This window comes from Lucilia sericata, unplaced genomic scaffold, assembly GCF_015586225.1.
Source record: "Lucilia sericata isolate MDLA Ls3-8-SP2 unplaced genomic scaffold, ASM1558622v1 Contig000230F_arrow, whole genome shotgun sequence".
Classification (NCBI taxonomy): Eukaryota; Metazoa; Arthropoda; class Insecta; order Diptera; family Calliphoridae; genus Lucilia; species Lucilia sericata.
In genome coordinates this window covers 16,061-38,821 of record NW_023994257.1, presented here as the reverse complement: position 1 = coordinate 38,821, position 22,761 = coordinate 16,061, and the positions used below count along the sequence as shown (strand labels likewise).

Sequence of the window (22,761 nt, the reverse complement as noted above, 5' to 3'; positions counted from 1 at the left end):
AACATAAGTTCAATGAACGTTTTCAACAAAGAATAATAAGAAATTGGACTATGACATTGTTTTACAACAATAACATTTCCTTCTCTTCACAGACGAGTTCTGTGTAAATTCAACACACTTGTGAGAACTCAATTTTCTCACAATACTTCAAAACTTTTTCGCGAAAATACCGGGATAATAGGACTTAAACGACGTTTTTTCACAAACACATAACTATTTTTTAATTTTTTACACAATTTTATCGCATTTAACAATCCGAAATATTTTTATTTTTCACAAACTAAAAAAATATTTTTTTAATTTTTTTGACAATTAATTTTTGTGTGTTGAAATTAAAATTGACAAAACTAAGTTGTATATTTTGGTATTGAAAATGAAAAAATTATTTAAAATAAACTCATTTTTTTGCAAAGAGATTTTAAGTCCGAAAAATATATTTATTAAATGTTTACTGATTAGATGTGGGCAAAATAAATTAAAAAATCTGCGAATGTAGAAATTTAAATGTTATTTATTTTTCCTAAAATTTTTATGTACGATTTTATGCAAGTATGTATGTTTGGAAAGTGTGGTGAAAGTGGTTGGAGCTCCAATACTAATACAAAAATTCTACCAATACATACTTAGAGTTAGGTACCGAATGACAACTCCTTTACGTACCAACTGACAAGCCCCAATTTCTTTATATTCTTTGGTTTTCAATTGGCCTTGAAAATTTTCTTATGTTTCATGAACTTTCATTCTCTTAAATGAGTCGACAATTTTACTCTTACCCCCTCGCTATTTTCCATAACAGTCCTTTTAGGGTGGCAGCCTTACATTCTATAATATTTCCCTGCTACCATTTTATACAACCCTGTGATCTATTACATTTTCCAGAAAGGACTTCCAATATTTTCATTTTCCATAGTTATTTATTGACAACAACAATCAACACACAACAATTAAAGGTAACGTGCAAAATTTTACAACCACCCCATTATAAATAAAGTTTTATATAAAAGCGGACAACAACGAACAAAATTAAAGGTAAAAGGAAATAAAGTATAAATATTGTATAATCACAAACAACACGTAAACTTAACCTAATATTGCGCAAAAAAAAAATAGATATATTGCACATATTTCAATTTTATTTAGGCATTGCCTGGTTCTATCAATTCATACCCACATATTACACATTCCCTAAACCAATCACTTATTGTTTAATGTCCTTAGCATGGTATACTCCGATGGGTGTTTCATTTAAAGACTCTAGCTGATACATATTATTACCCATTACTTTTAAAATTCTACATTTAGTGAATTTCCTGCAGAATTTTGCATTGATGCGATTTTTAAAGTCACTAAGAATGAAATTTATCTTATAAACTTCCTGACCTGGCTGAAAATGAACGACTCTTGCACCCCTATTGTACCCTTAAAGCACTTCTCTCATAGGCCTTAAGTAAATTATCCTTAATTTTCTCTCTTACTAATTTTATTTTATCTGATCTTTCCAAGTCCCTTATTTCCGTATCGTCCTTTGCTCTTAATTTCTTTGCCAATCGGTAATCAGAGCCGCAAGAAAACATATTATAACCGAATAAAGCAAAGAATGGTTTAACTCCTGTTGCCGAATGTACTGAAGTTCTGAGTGCTAATTCGATGGATGGTAAATTCTCATCCCATTCCCGATGATCATTCTCCAAGTACATTCGTATGCTAGCTAAAATACTTTGGTTGACTCTTTCTGCTGCATTTGATTGAGGCGAATGTACTGCGGTTCTCATGTGAATGATATTATAATCGGAGATCATTTTCTGAAATTCTTTGGAGATAAACTGCTGACCGTTATCTGAATGAATATTCTCCGGTACCCCAAAATTATGAAACACATGCCTTTAAGAAAACAAATTTAGTAAAATGATCCATTACGATGAAAATATAAGTGTTTCCTTTCTTTGATCGGAGATATTTCCCCAAAAAATCTATGTATATCTTCTGAAATGGTCTGTCCGTTATTACTTCGTTTCCTATTTCAGGCATAAGTCGCATATTTGTTGATTTGCACTCTTTACATACTACACATTCATTAATAAAGTTTTTTACTTGTAGAATCATGTTGGGCCAATACTATTTGTTCTTCAAATGATTTAAAGTCTTATTTATTCCCCCATGTGATCTATCCAAAGATTCATGTGCTTCCTTTATCAACGTATAAGTTAGAGAACTGGGAACCCAAAGTTTCCATTGGAACTCTTGTAACGGATCCATTTCATTCACTAACCTGTTCTTCCTGAATACTAAACCATTCCTAACCTTCATATCTGGTAATTTATCTGAATTCTGTTCAACTGTTTTCTTCAAATTTTCGTATTCTTCCGATTCAAATTCAGTTGTTTCAAAACCTAGTATATTTTCAGGCAAATCTCCCAATTCCTCAACATACCTCGAAAGTGTGTCGGCGACGATATTTTCCGATCCCTTTCTATGCTCTATGATGAAATCAAAACTTTGTAGTTGTAATGCCCAACGTGCCAAACGTCCACTCAACCCTAAATATCTTATTTGTTTAAAACAAAATATTGATTTTTTAGACCGATAGTTAGCCCGGCATTTCTTAAACATACCGCGACTTCATTTAATAACTTTAGGTGCGTTTCAAATTCTACTGATATAATTAATAGATCGTCCAAATATACGAAGACGTTAGCCTTTAATCTCTCCGGGATGACCTTATCCATCAGCCTAAACAACCTTTGAGCCGCATTGCATAAGCCGAATGGCATGACAGTGTATTGATAGAGCGGACGTCCGGGAATAGGCTGTGTAGGCTCAAGAATTTTCCTCTAAAGGAATTTGCCAAAACGCGAATTTGAGATCGACACTACTTATGTAGAATGTCTCATCCAACCTACTCAATATTCCCTCGATATTCTGTATGGGATAGGCATCGTTAATTGTTCTTTCATTTAGCTTTCTCGCATCTAGACATAGTCTGTTCTTTCCCGGTCTCCTGACTAACGATGACCTACTACTCCAAGGACTATTACTCGGCTCTATTACACCTAAACTTAACATATTATCTATTTCCGCAAACATTAGTTCTTGTACCGCTGGTGATACCGGATAATACCTATCTTTTATCGGAGTTGTATCATCTACCAAATCTATTTGGTGCTCTTCTAAACTGGTTCTACCTAATCCAAATTCCTCATAACTTTTAAATTCAGTATTCACTTTCTCAAGTTTATTCCTTTGTTCTAAAGTCAGATCATGTTCATCTATTTTATCCACACCCACAGGAAATTCAGAAGACAAATTTTCGATATTTATCTCTTCGTTTGAAAATATTCTTGATGCAAGTCCAAATTTAGTCCAAAAATCCACTCCAAAATAAGCATCCTGTATCAGAGACGGACAAAGGTAGAATGTTATTGGTTTTACCAAATCATCCAATTCCACCGTCATTTCTACCTTGCCTATAACACCTAGAGTTAGACCTCCAGCAGTTTTTAAATTGTATAATAATTGAGTTATTTTCCTATCTAAATTGTCCATTATACTTTCACAATTCTTTGCTAAGAGACTTATGGAAGCACCCGTATCCAGTAACCCTCTTATTTTTAGGTCTCCTATCTTTATCTCTAAAACAAGTAAGAAAGTATAGTCGGGCGTGGCCGACCATATGATACCCTACACCAGTTATGAATATTAAATGTGATTTATTTTTCATAATAAAGCATTTATCTTCAATATTTCCTTGTTCCGATACATTTAGGCAATTTATGGATGAAAAACTAATTTTCTGAAAGAGGCTTTATATGGGGGCTAGGGGCAAATATGGACCAAGCCCGATAAAATTTTGTGAATATATTTATATTTACATAATATTTTATTGTGCTGAATTTCATCGCGATATTTGTGTTTATAAGTTAATTTGGGACATTCAAGTAATTTTCTGAAGGGGACTTTGTATGGGAGCTAGGGTCAAATGGGGCCCGATCTTTATGAAATTTGGCAGGGTCATCAAGACTTCTATAAAACTTAGTTGTGCCGTATTTTATCGATATATCTGTATATTTAACATAATTATGAGCTCAGAAGCCCTTTTCGGGGGGTTCTGTTCTATGGGGGCTAGGTGAAATAATGGACCGATTTTAACCATTTTCAATAGGCTTCGTCCTTGGGTCAAATAAAACGTGCGTGCCAAATTTCATCCAATTATCTTGAAAATTGCGACCTGTACCTTGCGCACAAGGTTTACATGGACAGCCAGCCAGCCAGCCAGCCTGCCAGACGGACGGACGGACGGACGGACATAGCTTAATCGACTCAGAAAACGATTCTAAGCCGATTGGTATACTTTAAGGTGGGTCTAGGACGAATATTTTTGTATGTTACAAACATCAGCACAAATCCAATATACCCTCCCCACTAAAGTGGTGTAGGGTATAAAAACTCTCTTGTAATTTGTTCTCTCCATATTCATCTCACTACATCTATAAATGCATTCTTTTATATCCCTGGCAGTCTTCTTCTTAAGCTCAAATCTTTACTTCGTCTTCAATAATATCTTAAGCTTATACTCACCTGATTTCTTTCCAAATATTCTTTCTCTAACATTAATATAATTCTTCAATCGTTCCTCATAAGTTCCTCCTACTCTTCCTGTACGTATTTTATTCGAATCATTAACCTTTACCTCTAAACCCTTTTTCATTATCGAATTTCCTAACAACACATATGACTCTTGACTACTTTTCTCATCATTTCTTGTCTTACTTTTGATTATAGGATTTGTATTGAAAAAATATCTGTTTGGGTAGTTACATCTCTCACTTTTCCACGGGAGTCTGAGTGGAGCGTGATTCTCCCGTCCTCGTCACACTCCTTTGGGTGTTTTCCGTACATTTGGGGCATTTGGGTGTAACAACTCCAATCCTACCGCATCTATAGCAAAATAAATTTCTTTGCATAGAAGGACAGTCCATAAACATATGTCCAATTTTTCAACAATTCCAAATTAGATTGTATTTTAGTTTCCTGTTGGTTATTACCTCCTAGTTCTTCTACTATATCATCATCTGCTTGATGCTCTTCGACTATTTCGTTAGCCTGTCTTCGAATTGGATTATATCTATTTGGTGGCATGGTATTTACCGGGTCTTTTCTAATGTTATTTTTCTCTACTATAGAACATTCATCTCTCAATTGTTCAACCGTATATATAGGCATAGAATAAAGAATTTGTCCAATATTTGGCCTGATGTTCCTTTTCAGTATGCTTATCATCTCATATTCTGGAAGAGGTGTACGTAAACGAGCTCTCAATAGTTTCATCTCATGAAAATATGTATCTATAGTTTCCCCTGTCCTTTGCCTACGCTTTTCTAAATCTCTCATAAATTCATATTGACTACGATTAGTACGGTATTGTTGCAATAACGCGATTTTCACATCATCCCATTTAGTTATGCTTTTTGTCCGAATCGTTAGCCAATACCAGTCCTTTGCTTCGCCCTTTAGCAATTTATGAAAATCTTTCAATATATCAGTCCACGAACAACCATATTGTTCCTGTAGATATTCCACTCTAAAAATGAAATCTTCTACATAACAATGATTTCCATCCCCGTCGAAACTTATATCCCATCTGTCAACATATGTCTTATTGTGTCCTTTCGGGTACTTTCGGTTATTCTAATTGGTCCTCATTGTTGTTCGTTGTCCTTTTAGACGAAATGTCTGAATTTTGGTTTTCTGAAAAGTTCCAATCTATTCGAATCTTTCCTACAAACTCCTACTTCATTTTGAATGTCACTAGTAGGTACGCTGTCAGTTTGTCGGTCCTTTCCTGTTATTGATATTTTCCTAAATTCTTTCATTACTTCCGCAAAACCTGATTGTATGCTCTCATTTATCTTATGATTCAACTTTTCTTCTAGATTCAACTTAAATTCTTCCTGAGCCTCAATGATTACTTTCTTTATCATATTGGAATACATTTGTGGATTCTTTTTATCCGATGGTTTACTTGGAGGTGGGGGAAATGACAAATTTGTTGGTGGTGGGTTGTAATAATCCCTAGATATAGCTCCTGTATGTGGACCTACACGTGGAGTTTGAGGTAAGGGAGTACCATTTGGGTTATTTATCGTTCCCGAAAGATCGATCATATTATTTTCATTTTCCTTAGGTGCTGTCTTCGGTTTATCCGCAGTTCGAGGAAGACCCATCATCTTACTTTCTTCTCCTGTTTCCCTATTTCAAAAATGCTTAAATAAATAAAACTTTATCATGAATTATAATAAATAAAATAAAACTTTGAAATCTAATGCCACTATTTTCATAACATCTGTCAAGTTTCCTTTTCAAATCTATCACCTAAGTATGGTTATCAATATATCTCAATAAAATGAACAATAAAAATATCACAATTATAATTAAATCAAATCAAAGACATAAATTAATGAACGATTACTAATAAACTAACATAAAAAAAAATACATAAAAAGAAACAACATATACTTAAACTTAATTTTAGACGATTACAACATAAAATTCACACAATACAAAACAATTTACGATTCTTGACAAATGACATCACAGTGGTATAGGAAAAAAAAAGAGGGAAATAATTCGGTAACTTCTAAACGGTTAATCCGATTTTAATATGGTATGCACAAAGAGGAGGTGTTGTCGAGTTTAGGTTTTGAATTTGGACCTTATAGGCCAACCAGGGGCCCGGCGGGGGGTCCTCAAATTAGGACACCTCGGCTATGTTAAATTTTTAAATCGATCCTATTTCTTCATTTGAGTTCCGATTAAAAAAAAATGTCGTCGTAGCAGTAAATTATCTCTTATAGTTTAGGAGATATTCGCATTTGAAAATTAAAATTTTTTAATTTTACCGTCCTTACTTTAGTTTTTTGATAATAGCGGGTCCAAATATTCCCGATTTTTTTTTATTCGCTTAACAACAAGTTTATATATCAAGCAGTGAAAGAATTATGTAAAAATCATGACTGAGTCCAAAGTTATAGGCATTTTAATTTAAAAAATTAAAAAAAGGCGATTTTTTGTAATTTTTTTGGGAAAAAAGTATATTTTTCTTTTTAAGTTATCTAAAAAGTTTCTAAGAAGATGTATATAGAATTTATACTTTTTGGAAAGCTGACTTTACATAAAATACGATAAATGAAACAAAACCTAAAAATTTTTGATACCGAGGGGACCAGGTCCATCCAAAAAAACCCTATTTTTTATGGAAAATTCAATTTTGAGCAAAAATTCTCAAATCGCATAGTCGATATTCGATAATTCGAAATTTTTATTTAATTTTGGATTTTGAGTAAAAAAATCTACCTAACTGTAAAATTTCATCAAAAAATATTCATAAATAAAATTTTTATTGCAATTTGAAAAATTTGTATCTTCGCAAAAACTGAATAAAAAACATTTTTTAATTTTTTTTAAAAAAGTATTCCGCGAATTTTTTAATTTTAAAAAATTATATACAGTTTTGAAAAATAGACAAAATTACCTTTCCATTGATATATAACATGCCTACCTAATGTTTTTTAAGTGACAAATTAATTAGGGAAAACTCAACATCTTTTAGAAAATTTACCTAGCACTATTATTTTCATCCATATATATAACAAATTTAAAAGTTAACCTTATTCAAAACCTAAACTCGACAACACCTCCTCTTTGTGCATACCAAATTTCATTAAAATCGGATTAACCGTTTAGAAGTTACCGAATTATTTCCCTCTTTTTTTTCCTATACCACTGTATGACATGGGATTTCCTACGCAATTGTATAAAGAAATTGTATCTAGTTGCAGTTTTTTGAACAGAGATAAAAAACTTGTTTTATATTATTAGGATTTTCCATTTCGATTATATTTTCACGCTCTTCTTTTCCATATTTTGTGGCTAAAATACTGTTAAAAATATTTAAGATCATGCTAACTAATCCTTTATATATTAGATCACGATCATATTCCTATCCGAATTATTGAATCTCGAAGTGCAAACAAAATATATGTATTTTCATAATTTTTTTAATAATACTATTAACAAAAAAATATGAATGTCTGAATTTTATATTCCTAATCTCCAACGCAATTAGAAAGCTATCTGTTCTAAGACGCTTAAAATTAGAAATTTGTTGGTAGTTTGATCTTTAGAGTATCTCACATAACAATGCAATTGGAAACACCTATGTTCCAAGTCACTAATTATTAAAATATCTATAAAGATTTCACTACCATTGGGCAATGTTTTCCTCCTTTTAGATAAGAAATTACAGTCGGGCGTGGCCGACCATATGATACCCTACACCAATTGCGAATATTAAATGTGATTAATTTCAATAATGAAGCATTTCTGTTAATCTTATATAGGTTCCAAATAATGTCTGTCCATGTTCGGTTGTATGCTGACTAGGAAAAATAGAAGACCGATTTCAATCATTTTCAACAGCCATCGTCAGTGGATCCAGAAAATAGTATGTGACACATTTTAACAAATTATATTCAAAATTGCGATCTGTTGCGTGCACACAAGGTTTACACGGTCACAAAGACGGACATAGCTTAATAAGAACAAATATTTTTGAGTGTTACAAACATCACCACATTGTGCCGACTTTTGGATAGATAGTAGTATATTAGACGTAGTTAAAAGATAAACGACCGAAATCGGAAGGTCTGGATCTATGGAGGCTAAGGCAGAAATTGAGCCGATCCTTATAAAATGTATTATTGGGAATTATCTATATACATATATAAAAATTAATGTGTTTTTGTTTGTATGTTTATATGTTTGTATGTTTGTGTGTTTATATGTTTGTTTGTTTTCTTCAAATTTTCACAGCACATTCGTATGTCTGGCAATAGGCTACTTTTTATTTCCGATCATGGCGAAAAATGACAGTGTTATTTATAATTACATATCAAACTTAGTTATGCCAATTTTTGGGAAGATAGTAGTATATTTATGGTAGTTATGAGCTAAGAGGCCCTAATCGGTAGGTCCGGTTGTATGGGGGCTAGGGCAAAAATTGGTCCGATCCTTATAAAATTTAATGTCGACATTTTATATAAAATGTTTATATAAAATCTATTTGTGGTAAACTTCATATTGATACTAGTGTTTATAAGTGAATTGTGGACATTCAAGTCATTTCCTGAAGGGGATTTTGTATGGGGGATAGGGTCAAATAATGCCCGATCATTATAAAAATCGACAGTGTTATTTATAATTATATCAAACTTAGTTGTGCCGATTTGGAGAGATAGTAGTATATTTGACAAAGTTATGAGCTAAAAGGCCCAAATCGGAAGGTCCGCTTATATGGGGGCTAGAGTAAAACTTGGTCCGATCCCTATAAAATTTATTGTTGGGAATTATGTTTATATAAAACTCATTTGTGCGAAATTTCATCGTGATACTACTGTTTATAAGTGAATTGTGGACATTCAAGTCATTTTCTGAGGGGGACTTTGTATGGGGGCTAGGGTCAAATAATGCCCGATCTTTACGAAAATCACTAGAATTATTAAGACATATATAAAACTAAACTTTTCCAATTTTTGTAGAGATAGCAGGACCAATATTTTTGGGTGTATATATATATATATATATATATATATATATATATCACGATTCGACGTTAAAAATTTATTTTATGTGCCCCCAACAAAAAAATGTCATAAAATTTAATATAATTATTTTAAATAAGGTTTACTTTCGCGTTTACTTTTTGCGGTTTACTTTTATAAATTTTCAGAACATAAAATTATTTTTTGCAATCCTGAGTTACTGCATTAAGCCCCCGACTACTCTATCTATAAGGAGTCAGAATATATCGCCCTACAGGATTGGCATAATCCAAAAAAGTCGTTTCAAGAAAAATGGATATGATTATTTAATGACATTTAACTATTTTCTTTGATAACTTTTAAACAAATCAAGGGATTTTAAAAATCCAAATTCAGATAGATGAGGTTAATGTGTTTCTTATCTAAATTGAAATTCAATTTTTAGTTGTCTAATATTCACGAAAACGTGGGTTTTAGTTTTTACGTTTACAAAAAATCGATTTCACATCGAAAATAATAGACATGTTAGAAATTTGATAAATGTATATGAAAGATTTTAGTATGTCGCATGTTTTGTAGACCTCAGTTCAAGAAACCCGAATTTTGGATTATGCCAGGCTTGTAGCGATATGTAGGTACACATATTGTAGAAATTGCAAGCGGAATTTTTCTAACGATACACTTAAAATTGAATTCATTTTTAATTTTAAAGTCTAATACATGAAAGAGTATATTTTTAGTTGATAAAAACTATGAAATTGAAAAAATCCCTACAACTTGACAATAGTAAGAAATCTTTCCCTTTTTCCCTACACGTGAAATTTTTAAAAAAAATCCCTACAAAAAGGGAAAAATCCCTACACTTGGCATCACTGATTCAGAGGAACCTGTTCTGTAATCGATAATCCATGATGGACCTTACTTAAGTTTGTAATAAGTTTATATACCGTCGTTATTAGAATATTTTATAAGAATGTTAATTTGCTAAATTTTTTAAAAGAAAATATATCAGATCAAGGTGTAGCTAATATTTAAGTAGAAATGGGTTACAATAAATTTATTTAAACGGATATAAATTTGAAATATTTATTGAAGGTGGATTTGATAGTAAAATTATAAAGATTAATAATTTGATTTTAGCTCTAAAATATGCACACATCGCCCGTCACTCTTACTACTAAGATAAGATAAGTCGTAACATAGTAAATGTACTGGAAAGTGTACCTAGAATGCAATTTAAAGCTTATTTAGTAAAGTATTTCATTTACATTGAAACGATTTTTTTGCAAATCAATATAAATTGATTAGATTTTATTTATTAATAATTTTTTTATATTTTAAATTATTAAAAATAATTATAAATTGAATTGTTTTAGTATTTAATAAAGAAAAAATAATATTAATTATAGTGCAATAGTATTGTGAAAGAAAATTTAAATAATTTGAAAAATTTTTATTTTAAAAGAAAATTTAATTTATTGTACCTTGTGTATCAGGGTTTATTAAATAAAAATTATTTAAAATAAGTTAATGTGGCAAAATTATTTTTAATAATATATTAGAAATGAAATGTTATTCGTTTTTAAAGGTATCTAGTTCTTTAAGAAATAAATTTAATTTAGAAATTTTATTTAATTAAATTAATTAATTAAATAAATATTTAATTATAATATTTTATGGGATAAGCTGTAAAATAAATTTTTAAAAGTAAATAAATATATTAATAAATATAAGCTTAGAAATAGCTATTATTAATAAAAGTGTTATAATTTATTTTATAGTAATTATTATTTATTAAAATTTTAAATTTTTATTAAAGTATTCATTTTAATAATTAAAATGAAAAAATTAGAATATTAAAATGTAGAAATAAATATAAATGAAAAGTTTTTATAAAAAACTTGGCAAAAATATTGTTCGCCTGTTTAACAAAAACATGTCTTTTTGATCTTTTTTTAAAGTCTGACCTGCCCACTGAAAATTTTTAAATGGCCGCAGTATACTAACTGTGCAAAGGTAGCATAATCATTAGTCTTTTAATTGAAGGCTGATATGAATGGTTGGACGAGATATTAACTGTTTCATAAAAATTTATAATAGAATTTTATTTTTTAGTCAAAGAGCTAAAATTTATTTAAAAGACGAGAAGACCCTGTAAATCTTTATATTTATATTATTATAATTTTTAGATTTTTTTATTATGATAATAGATTATATTTTATTGGGGTGATATTAAAATTTAATAAACTTTTAATTGTTTAAATCATTAATTTATGAATAATTGATCCGTTATTAGCGATTAAAAAAACAAGTTACTTTAGGGATAACAGCGTACTTTTTTTGGAGAGTTCATATCGATAAAGGTATTTTCAGACTACAATACTGAGTATTAATACTTGTCAAAAATGTTTGTATCATAATACAATTTACTAGTCTAAATATAATTTGTAATTTGATTTTCAAAAATATTACTGATTTTTTTGGCTACGGTCGGTATTCATAAATTTTTTAAAACAATTCAAAAACTTTTTATTTTCAAACGAATTCGGTATGTATTTTATAAATACAATAAAAAACAAACAAAAAGTGTTAAATACATTTAAAAAAAAAGAAAAGTGCATAAATAATTGAAAATTGGATAAAAAATATTACAAATATTATAGTGTAAACATAAAATGTATTTTTCGGATTGATTTTTTGAAAATGCGAATTATTTTCATTATATTTTTAATTTGAAGTGTGTTAATACTCAGTATTGTAGTCTGAAAATACCTTAAAAAAGATTGCGACCTCGATGTTGGATTAAGATATAATTTTAGGTGTAGCCGCTTAAATTTTAAGTCTGTTCGACTTTTAAATTCTAATATTTGATAAATTATTATTTTTATATTGAATATAATTACTATTTTGGCAGATTAGTGCAATCAATTTAGAATTTATTTATGTAATTTTTATTACAAATAGTACTTGTTTTTTATAGAAAATTTATTATTTATTATTGGAAGATTATTATTAATTATTTTTGTATTAGTAAGAGTAGCATTTTTAACTCTTTAAGAACGAAAGGTTTTGAGATATATTCAAATTCGTAAGGGATCTAATAAGGTTGAATTGCAGGAATTCCTCAGCCTTTTTGTGATGCAATTAAATTATTTACTAATGAACAAACTTGTCCTTTATTGTCTAATTATATTTCTTATTATTTTTCACCAATTTTTTCATTGTTTTTGTCTTTATTGGTTTGAATATGAATACCTATAGTTGTTAAACTTTTTTCGTTTAATTTAGGTTTACTTTTGTACAAGTTTAGGTGTTTATACAGTAATAATTGCGGGTTGGTCTCCAAATTCAAATTATGCTTTATTAGGAGGATTACGAGCTGTTACTCAAACTATTTCTTATGAAGTTAGATTAGCTTTAGTATTATTAACTTTTATTTTTTTAATTGGAGGTTATAATATATTAATATTTTATAAGTATCAGATATTTATTTGATTTTTATTTATTATATTTCCTATAGCTTTAGTATGATTTAGAATTTCTTTAGCTGAAACTAATCGAACTCCTTTTGATTTTGCTGAAGGAGAATCAGAGTTAGTTTCTGGATTTAATGTAGAATATAGAAGAGGAGGATTTGCTTTAATTTTTTTAGCAGAATATGCAAATATTTTGTTTATAAGAATATTATTTTGTGTAATATTTTTAGGAAGTGATGTTTTTCATGTATTTTTTATATTAAATTAACATTTGTTTCTTTTAAATTTATTTGAGTTCGTGGAACATTACCTCGATTTCGGTATGATAAATTAATATATTTAGTTTGAGAGTTTTTTACCTTTTTCATTAATTTTTTTATTATTTTTTGTAGGGTTTAAGATTTTTTATTTTATTTAATTTAATAAATTAATTTTAGTAAAGTTAATAGAAAATTTGATTTCTATCTTATGTTTTCAAAACATATGCTTATTTCAAGCTCATTAACTAATTTAAAAAATGATCTCATCATTTAATAATTAAAGGATTAAATATGAAATATGCAAAGTAAACTACAGTTAAAATTTGTCCTACTAAAACATACGGTTCTTCAACTGGTCGAGCTCCAATTCATGTTAATAAGATTACTGTTACTACTATTACTCAAAATAAAATTTGATTAATAGGGTAAAATTGAATTCCTCGGAATTTTCCTAAGTGATAAAATGGTAAAATAGCTAAAATTGCAATAGAGAAAACTAGAGCAATTACTCCTCCTAATTTATTAGGAATTGAACGTAAAATAGCACAAGCAAATAAGAAATATCATTCTGGTTGAATATGAACTGGTGTTACTAATGGATTAGCAGGAATAAAATTATCAGGATCTCCTAAAAGGTAAGGATTAATTAATACTAATAGAAGTAAAATTATTGTTATAACGATAAATCCTACAATATCCTTGAAAGTGAAATGTGGGTTGAATGGAAGTTTATCAATATTAGAATTTAATCCTTATTTGATCCAGTTTCATGTAAAAATAAAATGTGAATTGATGTTGCAGCTAATACAATGAATGGTAAAATGAAATGTTAAAAATCGAGTTAATATAGTGTTATCTATCTAATCCTCCTCATACTCATTTAACTAAATCAATACCTAGATAAGGAATGTCTAATAATAAATTAGTAATAACTGTAGCTCCTCGAAAAGATATTTGACCTCATGGTAAAACATATCCTATAAATGCTGTTCCTATAACTAACAAGTAAGAGTGTTATATTCGGCTGTGCCGAATCTTGTATACCCACCATCAAATCATTGCCAAAAAGGAATGCTTCATTATAAATAAACTTTGATATTTAAGAATCCATGCTTTTATTATCCAAACAATTTTCTCATCTATGTATAGAGAAATTTTTGTCGAATTTTGTCGCTAAACTTGCATTTTTAAGGTAGTAAAAAGCGTTTAAGTTATTTTCTGAGAGGGACCTTATTCAGGGGGGGACGTTTGGTCAATTATGGACCGATCCTCGTCAAATTTTCTAGAACGATTTTAGTTTAGTCTAGTAATGAGAGTTAAGCCATTTTCAGAAGGAGACGGGTTAATGTCAATTATGGACCGATCCTTATAGAATTTTACAATAATATTAAAGTTCCTATAAAATATGTTCGTGTCGAATTTCATCGCTATAGATGCTTCTTTTAGACAGTAATGAGCCTTAAAGCCATTTTCTGAAGGGGACCTTATATGGGGGGTAGGGTCAATTATGGACCGATCCTTATAAAATTTTATAAAGATATTAAGGTTCCTATAGAATATATTTGTGTCGAATTTCAACGCTATAACTGCTTCTTTTAGTCAGTTATGAGCGTTAATGTCATTTTCTGAGGGGGGCCTTATATGGTGGATAAGGTCAATTATGGACCGTTCCTTATAAAATTTTACAATGATATTAAGGTTCCTATAAAATATGTTTATGCCGAATTTCATCGCTATAGATGCTTATTTTAAACAGTTATGAGCGTTAATGTCATTTTCTGAAGGGGACCTTATATGGGGGGTAGAGTCAATTATGGACCGTTCCTTATAAAATTTTACAATGATATTAAGGTTCCTATAAAATATGTTTAAAATAAGCTATAGATGCTTATTTTAAACAGTTATGAGCGTTAATGTCATTTTCTGAAGGGGACCTTATATGGGGGGTAGGGTCAATCATGGACCGATCCTTATAAAATTTTACAAAGATATTGAGGTTCCTAAAAAATATGTCTGTGTCGATTTTCATCGCTATAGCTGCTTCTTTTAGTCAGTTATGAGCGTTAATGTCATTTTCTGAGGGGGACCTTATATGGGGGATAGGGTCATTTATGGACCGATCCTTATAAAATTTTACAATGATTTTAAGATTCCTATAAAAATTGTTTATGTCGAATTTCTTCGCTATTGCTGCTTCTTTTAGATAGTTATGAGCGTTAATGTCATTTTCTGAGGGGGACCTTATATGGGGGATAGGGTCAATTATGGACCGATCCTTATAAAATTTTACAGTGATATTAAGATTCCTATAAGATATGTTCTTGTGTCGAATTTCATTGCTATAGCTGCTTCGTTTAGTCAGTTATGAGCGTTAATATCATTTTCTGAGGGGGACCTTATATGGGGGATAGGGTCAATTATGGACCGATCCTTAAAAAATTTTACAATGATATTAAGGTTCCTGTAAAATATGTTCATGTCGAATTTCATCGCTATAGATGTTTCTTTTAGTCAGTTATGAGCGTTAAAGTCGTTTTCTGAAGGGGACCTTATATGGGGGCTAGGCGAAATCGTGGACCGATATTGCTCATTTTCAATACCAAACAAACTGCATCAATATAAAATATTTGTGCAAAATTTCAGCTCGCTAGCTGCTTCCGTTTGGACTCTATCGTGTTTTCAACAGACGGACAGACAGACGGACAGACGGACGGACATGGCTAGATCGTCTTAGAATTTAATAAGGATCCAGAATATATATACTTTTATGGGTCTTAGATGAATATTTCGATGTGTTACAAACGGAATGACAAAAACAATATACCCCCCATCTTTTTTGATGGTGGGTATAAAAATAAGATAATTACTCCTACTAATCAAGTTGGAGTAATTAAGTATGATCCGTAATAAATTCCTCGTCCTACATGTAAATAAATACAAATAAAGAAAAATGATGCACCATTAGCATGTATAGTTCGTAGTAAACATCCATAATTTACATCTCGACAAATATGATTAACTCTATTTAAAGCTAAATTAATATCTGCAGTATAATGTATTGCTAAAAATAAACCAGTTAAAATTTGAATTATTAAACATAAGAATAATAAAGATCCGAAATTTCATCAAGCTGAAATATTAATAGGTGCTGGTAAATCTACTCAAGCGCTATTAGCAATTCTAAAAATTGGGTGTTTGATTCGTAAAGGTTTGTTCATTAGTTAAATATTGGTCGAAGAGGACCCTTAAATAATTTAGTAATTTTAACTACAGCAAATTAATGTAATTAATAAGTAATTTATTAATAAAATTGTTAATAAATTAGTTGGATAATTATATAATTTATTAAGAAATAAAGAATTTTCTATTAGGTAAGAATTTATATCATAAATAGATTTAACTTCTAAATTTTGGTATTGTAGTAAAATATTTTTGCCTATAAAAAATAATGTAATTATTATTACAGAAAATATTCTTAATGAAATAAATAATAATTTAATTGAAAATGAAAATATTTCATTTGATGCTGAAGATGTTACATAAATAAATAAAACTAACTAACTAGGAATACTAAACATAAAATATATGAAAATCTAAATCTTTTAGTTATAAGACTTGATGTTAAAGTTACTAATGTAGTTTGGATTAAGAGAGTTAATCCTATTGCTAATGGTTTTTAAAAATTAAATTAAAAATAATTAAAAGAGTTAATAAAATTCATTGTATAATATCGTGAGGTAGTTTAATTAAAATATTAAATTTGGGGATTACTGATAAAGAAATTTCTTTTCTCCTGAAGTTTTAAAGAAATAATCTTATTTTTGATTTACAAGACCAATGTTTTTGTTAAACTATTAAAACTAATGATAGCAATTTTAATCGCTATTTTTGTTTCTAATCGAAAGCATTTATAACACTATGCGACAAAAATAAATACCTGGGAAGTGATACTAGTTTTCTGAAAGGTGGATCCGAGTAGAACAAGAATATGTTTTTGAAATTTGCCAAACACCTCCAAAATCTTGAGTTATGGGTAAAAAAACGGGTTTTCGTGCCTTTAGGCACTTATAAGTCAGTAATTTAGTTAAATCTGGACCGATTTTAAGTTTCTCCACGGAGCTCATAATTATGTTAATTATACAGATATATCGATAAAATACGGCACAACTAAGTTTTATAGAAGTCTTGATGACACTGCCAAATTTCATAAAGATCGGGCCCCATTTGACCCTAGCTCCCATACAAAGTCCCCTTCAGAAAATTACTTGAATGTCTCAAATTAACTTATAAACACAAATATCGCGATGAAATTCAGCACAATAAAATATTATGTAAATATAAATATATTCACAAAATGTTATCGGGCTTGGTCCATATTTGCCCCTAGCCCCCATAGAAAGCTTCTTTCAGAAAATTAGTTTTTCATCCATAAATTGCTTAAATGTATCGGAACAAGGGAATATTGAAGATAAATGCTTTATTATGAAAAATAAATCACATTTAATATTCATAACTGGTGTCGGGTATCATATGGTCGGCCACGCCCGACTATACTTTCTTACTTGTTCAAGTTTGGATATGTTTTTTGAAAGTATTTTATATAGGAACCGTACTATTTATTAATTGATTAGAAACCCATGTCTATTCATGAGAAAAAGGCAACTTTGTTTTCAAAAATCCGTTAGAAATTGACAACGTTATTGATCTTTTTCTTAATACAAAATTGTTCATAAACTGATTTTCTGAAGGATGCTTTATATGGGGGATAGGGTTAAATATAGGCCGATCCTTGAAAAATTTGGTGTAATGATTTATGTTTATATTAAAGTTATTTATGCTGAATTTCATCGTGATATTAATATTAAGAGGACAATTATGGAATTCAAGTCATTTTCTGGAGGAGGGTTTGTATGGGGACTAGGGTCAAATAACACCGTATTGTCTAAAGAAACTCATTTATACCGAATTTTGTATTGTTTGGACCTTATTTAACCCTAGTGCCCATGTAAATCCTCCTTCAGAAAATGACTTGAATTCCATAATTGTTCTCTTAATTACATCAATATCACGATAAAATTCAGAATAAATAACTTTTATATAAATCTAAATATTTCCACCAAATTGTATAAGGATTGGCCCTTATTTATCCCTATCCCCCATATAAAGCATCTTTCGGAAAATCAGTTTTGGAACAATTTTGTATTAAGAAAAATATCAATAACGTCGTCAATTTCTAACGGATTTTTAAAAACAAAATTGAGTTTTTCTAATGAATAGACGTGGTTTTCTAATCAATTAATAAATAGTACGGTTCCTATATAAAATACTGTAAAAAAACATCTCCAAACTTGAAAACGGTGCAAAACTTAAATAAAAAAATATATTTGCTGATGAAATTCACACATATCTCTCCAGTTTGCTTAAACGTTATATATGTCATTATAAAGGCCTCAGCTTCTGCTTGCTAAATCCGTGGAGAAACTTACTGACTTATAAGTGCCTAAAGGTACGAAAAACCGGTTTTTTACCCATAACTAAGATTTTGGAGGTGTTTGGCAAATTTCAAAAACATATTCTTGTTCTACTCCCATTCACCTTTCAGAAAAATAGTATCACTTCCCAGGTATTTCAATTTTCGTTTATTTTGTCTCACTGTGTTATCCATATTGTGAAGATTAGAATATATTGTTTTAAGATTATTTCTTTTATTATTTATTTATTTAAATATATTAAATTATGAAAATTTTTTTAGAATAATATTTTTAACTTTTAGTGTGTGTGAAGGAGCATTAGGTCTTTCAATTTTAGTATCAATAATTCGTACTCATGGAAATGATTATTTTCAAGATTTAATAATTTACAATGTTAAAAATTATTATTAGAATTTTGTTTTTATTTCCGCTGTGTTTAATATATAATACTTATTGAGTGGTACAAAGTTTATTATTTTTATTAAGTTTTGTTTTTATTTTAATAAATATATATAGAAATTATTTTATATCAATTTCATATTTATTCGGATGTTATATAATTTCTTACGGATTAATTTTATTAAGAATATGAATTGTGTCTTTAATATTAATGGCTAGTGAATCTATTTATAAGTATAGAAATTATACTAATTTATTTTTATTAAATATTGTTTTATTATTAATTTTATTAGTATTAACTTTTAGTAGAATAATATTATTTATATTTTATTTATTTTTTGAAAGTAGATTAATTTCTACTTTGTTTTTAATTTTAGGATTAGGTTATCAACCTGAACTTTTGCAAGCGGGGGTATATTTATTATTTTATACTTTATTAGTTTCTTTACCAATATTAGTTGGTATTTTATATTTATATAAGGTTACTGGGACTTTAAATGTTTATTTATTAAATAATTATATATTTAATTATGAAATTCATTATTTTTCTTTAGTTATAGCTTTTTAAATAAAAATACCAATATTTTTAGTTCATTTGTGATTACCTAAGGCTCATGTAGAAGCTCCTGTTTTTGGTTCAATAATTTTAGCTGGGATTATATTGAAGTTAGGGGGTTATGGATTATTACAAGTATTTCCTTTTTTACAATTAATAGGATTAAAATTTAATTTTATTTGAATTTGAATTAGAATTAGATTAGTAAGAGGAGTATTAGACTAATTTGTTTACGTCAAACAGATTTAAAGGCTTTAATTGCTTATTCTTCAGTTGCTCATATAGAAATTGTATTAGCTGGATTAATAACTTTAACTTATATAGGAATTTGTGGTTCTTATACTTTAATAATTGCTCATGGTTTGTGTTCTTCAGGATTATTTTGTTTAGCTAATATTTCTTATGAACGAACAGGAAGAAGAAGATTATTAATTAAGAGGGGGATATTAAATTTTGTACCTTCTATAGCATTATGATGATTTTTATTAAGATCGGCTAATATAGCTGCTCCACCTACTTTAAATTTATTAGGAGAAATTTCTTTAATTAATAGAATTGTTATATACATATGTACTAGGGTGATCGACTCAATTTTTCAACCGGTTTTAAAACCGGTTTTTTCTGCTTTACCAGTGTCGGTTTTTTCTTAATGTTGATTTTTCGAATATCGAATAACCCGGTTTTTTCACTTTTTAAAACCCGGTTTCGAATACTTTTATTTGCTTTGTATTCAAAGATTATTTAAATGAAATTTTTAGAGTATATTTTTCTACAGCTCTTTTCGTTAAACTTTTTTGATTTTCCTAATTAATTAAAAATTATTTGTAAAATGGATAACTGTTTGATAAAATTTAGCAATCTTAAGATTATATTCCAATTACAATAATTAATTTACGGCTGAAATTTTATGGAAGTGTTGGAATGCCTATGCAAATTTCCTAAACAGGGCTTTTAAAATAAGCTAGGATTACATGTTTAACAGAAGTGTCCCACTTTTTTCCTAATTTTTTTATATTAAAGAAATAATATAAATCAGACGACTAGATCTAAAGTTATAATCTTTTAAACTGTTAAAAATCATTTCGGGCCATGTTTTATTAATCAAATTTAAACATAAACATTAAGTTTTTCAAATTAAAATATATTTTTTTTAATTGTAATGAAAAACCGGTTAACCGGTTTTTTCTGAATTTGCAAAATATCAACCGGTTTTTTTTAAATGTCAACTATTCGAACTATTCGAAAATCGGTTTTTGGAAAATGTCGAATAATCGATCACCCTAATATGTACATTTTTTATGATTATGTTTAAATAGTTTAATAAAAATATTGATTTGTGGTGTCAATGATAAGAGATTTTCTTTTTAAACCGTGAAATATATATCAATTTGTACAATTAGTTTTGTAAAATTATTTTTTATACCCTACACCACTTTAGTGGGGAGGGTATATTGGATTTGTGCTGATGTTTGTAACATACAAAAATAGTCCTAGACCCACCTTAAAGTATACCAATCGGCTTAGAATCGTTTTCTGAGTCGATTAAGCTATGTCCGTCCGTCCGTCTGGCTGGCTGGCTGTCCATGTAAACCTTGTGCGCAAGGTACAGGTCGCAATTTTCAAGATAATTGGATGAAATTTGGCACGCACGTTTGATTTGGCCCAAGGACGAAGCCTATTGAAAATGGTTAAAATCGGTCCATTATTTCACCTAGCCCCCATAGAACAGAACCCCCCGAAAAGGGCTTCTGAGCTCATAATTATGCTAAATATACAGATATATCGATAAAATACGGCACAACTAATTTTTATTGAAGTCTTGATGACCCTGCCAAATTTCATAAAGATCGGGCCCCATTTGACCCTAGCTCCCATATAAAGTCCCCTTCAGAAAATTACTTTAATGTCCCAAATTAACTTATAAACACAAATATCGCGATGAAATTCAGCACAATAAAATATTATGTAAATATAAATATATTGAAAAAATTTTACCGGGCTTGGTCCATATTTGCCCCTAGCCCCCATATAAAGCCTCTTTCAGAAAATTAGTTTTTCATCCATAAATTGCTTAAATGTATAAAAATAAATCACATTTAATATTCATAACTGGTGTAGGGTATCATATGGTCGGCCACGCCCGACTATACTTTCTTACTTGTTTTAGATTGTCTTCTTTTTTATAGGACTTATTTTTATTATAAATGATTATAGAATTTTTATTTTTATATGTTTCGATGAATTCAATAAATATTGTTATAACTTTATTATTTGATTGAATAAGTTTAATTTTTATGTATTTCGTTTTAATAATAATTCTTCATTAATTATTTTTTATAGTAAGGAATATATAGAAAGTGATTATAAAATTAATCGATTTATTATATTAGTATTAATATTTGTTACTTATATAATATTATTAATTATTAGTCCTAATTTAATTAGTATTTTATTAGGATTAGATGGTTTAGGATTAGTTTCATATTGTTTAGTAATTTATTTCCAAAATGTTAATTCTTACAATGCTGGTATATTAACAGATTGGTTAATTGGTGATGTTGCTCTTTTATTAGCTATTGCTTGAATATTAAATTATGGAAGTTGAAATTAAATTTTTTTAATTTATGGTGGTAAGTTTTCATATTTTTATAAAAAAGTACATTAAATAACATGATAAATTTATAGATATGTGACCATGAGTATAAAATTTTAGCAATCAATTCCAAATATGGTGGAGCAGCACACGATTCGTTCGTTTGGAAACATTCGGAGGAGAGACGATATTTGGAAGAGTTATTTAACAACAACAGAACGAACAATTTTTGGCTTCTATGTAAAATAAATCGCTACTTTTACTGCACTACTTTTAAATTAAAATTTTTTATAAATTGCAGGCGACTCAGGGTATCCTCTTGAGCCAATTTATATGTTAATATAAAAAATATATATATTATAAATATATATATTTTTTATATTAACATATAAATTGAATTCATTGCAAAT

General features: G+C 28.9%; 1 long non-coding RNA gene and 1 pseudogene across 1 annotated transcript; one reads left to right on the top strand and one right to left on the bottom strand.

Annotated features, from left to right (window-relative positions):
- The first annotated feature begins 944 nt into the window (after nt 1-944).
- LOC119602424 lies at nt 945-6,314 on the top strand. Its single transcript, XR_005231344.1, has 3 exons — nt 945-1,029; nt 5,931-6,112; nt 6,182-6,314. It is a non-coding gene; the product is annotated as an uncharacterized LOC119602424 (long non-coding RNA).
- A 7,264-nt stretch (nt 6,315-13,578) lies between these two features.
- Nucleotides 13,579-16,837, bottom strand: LOC119602421 (annotated as a pseudogene).
- Between the last annotated feature and the right edge of the window lie 5,924 nt (nt 16,838-22,761).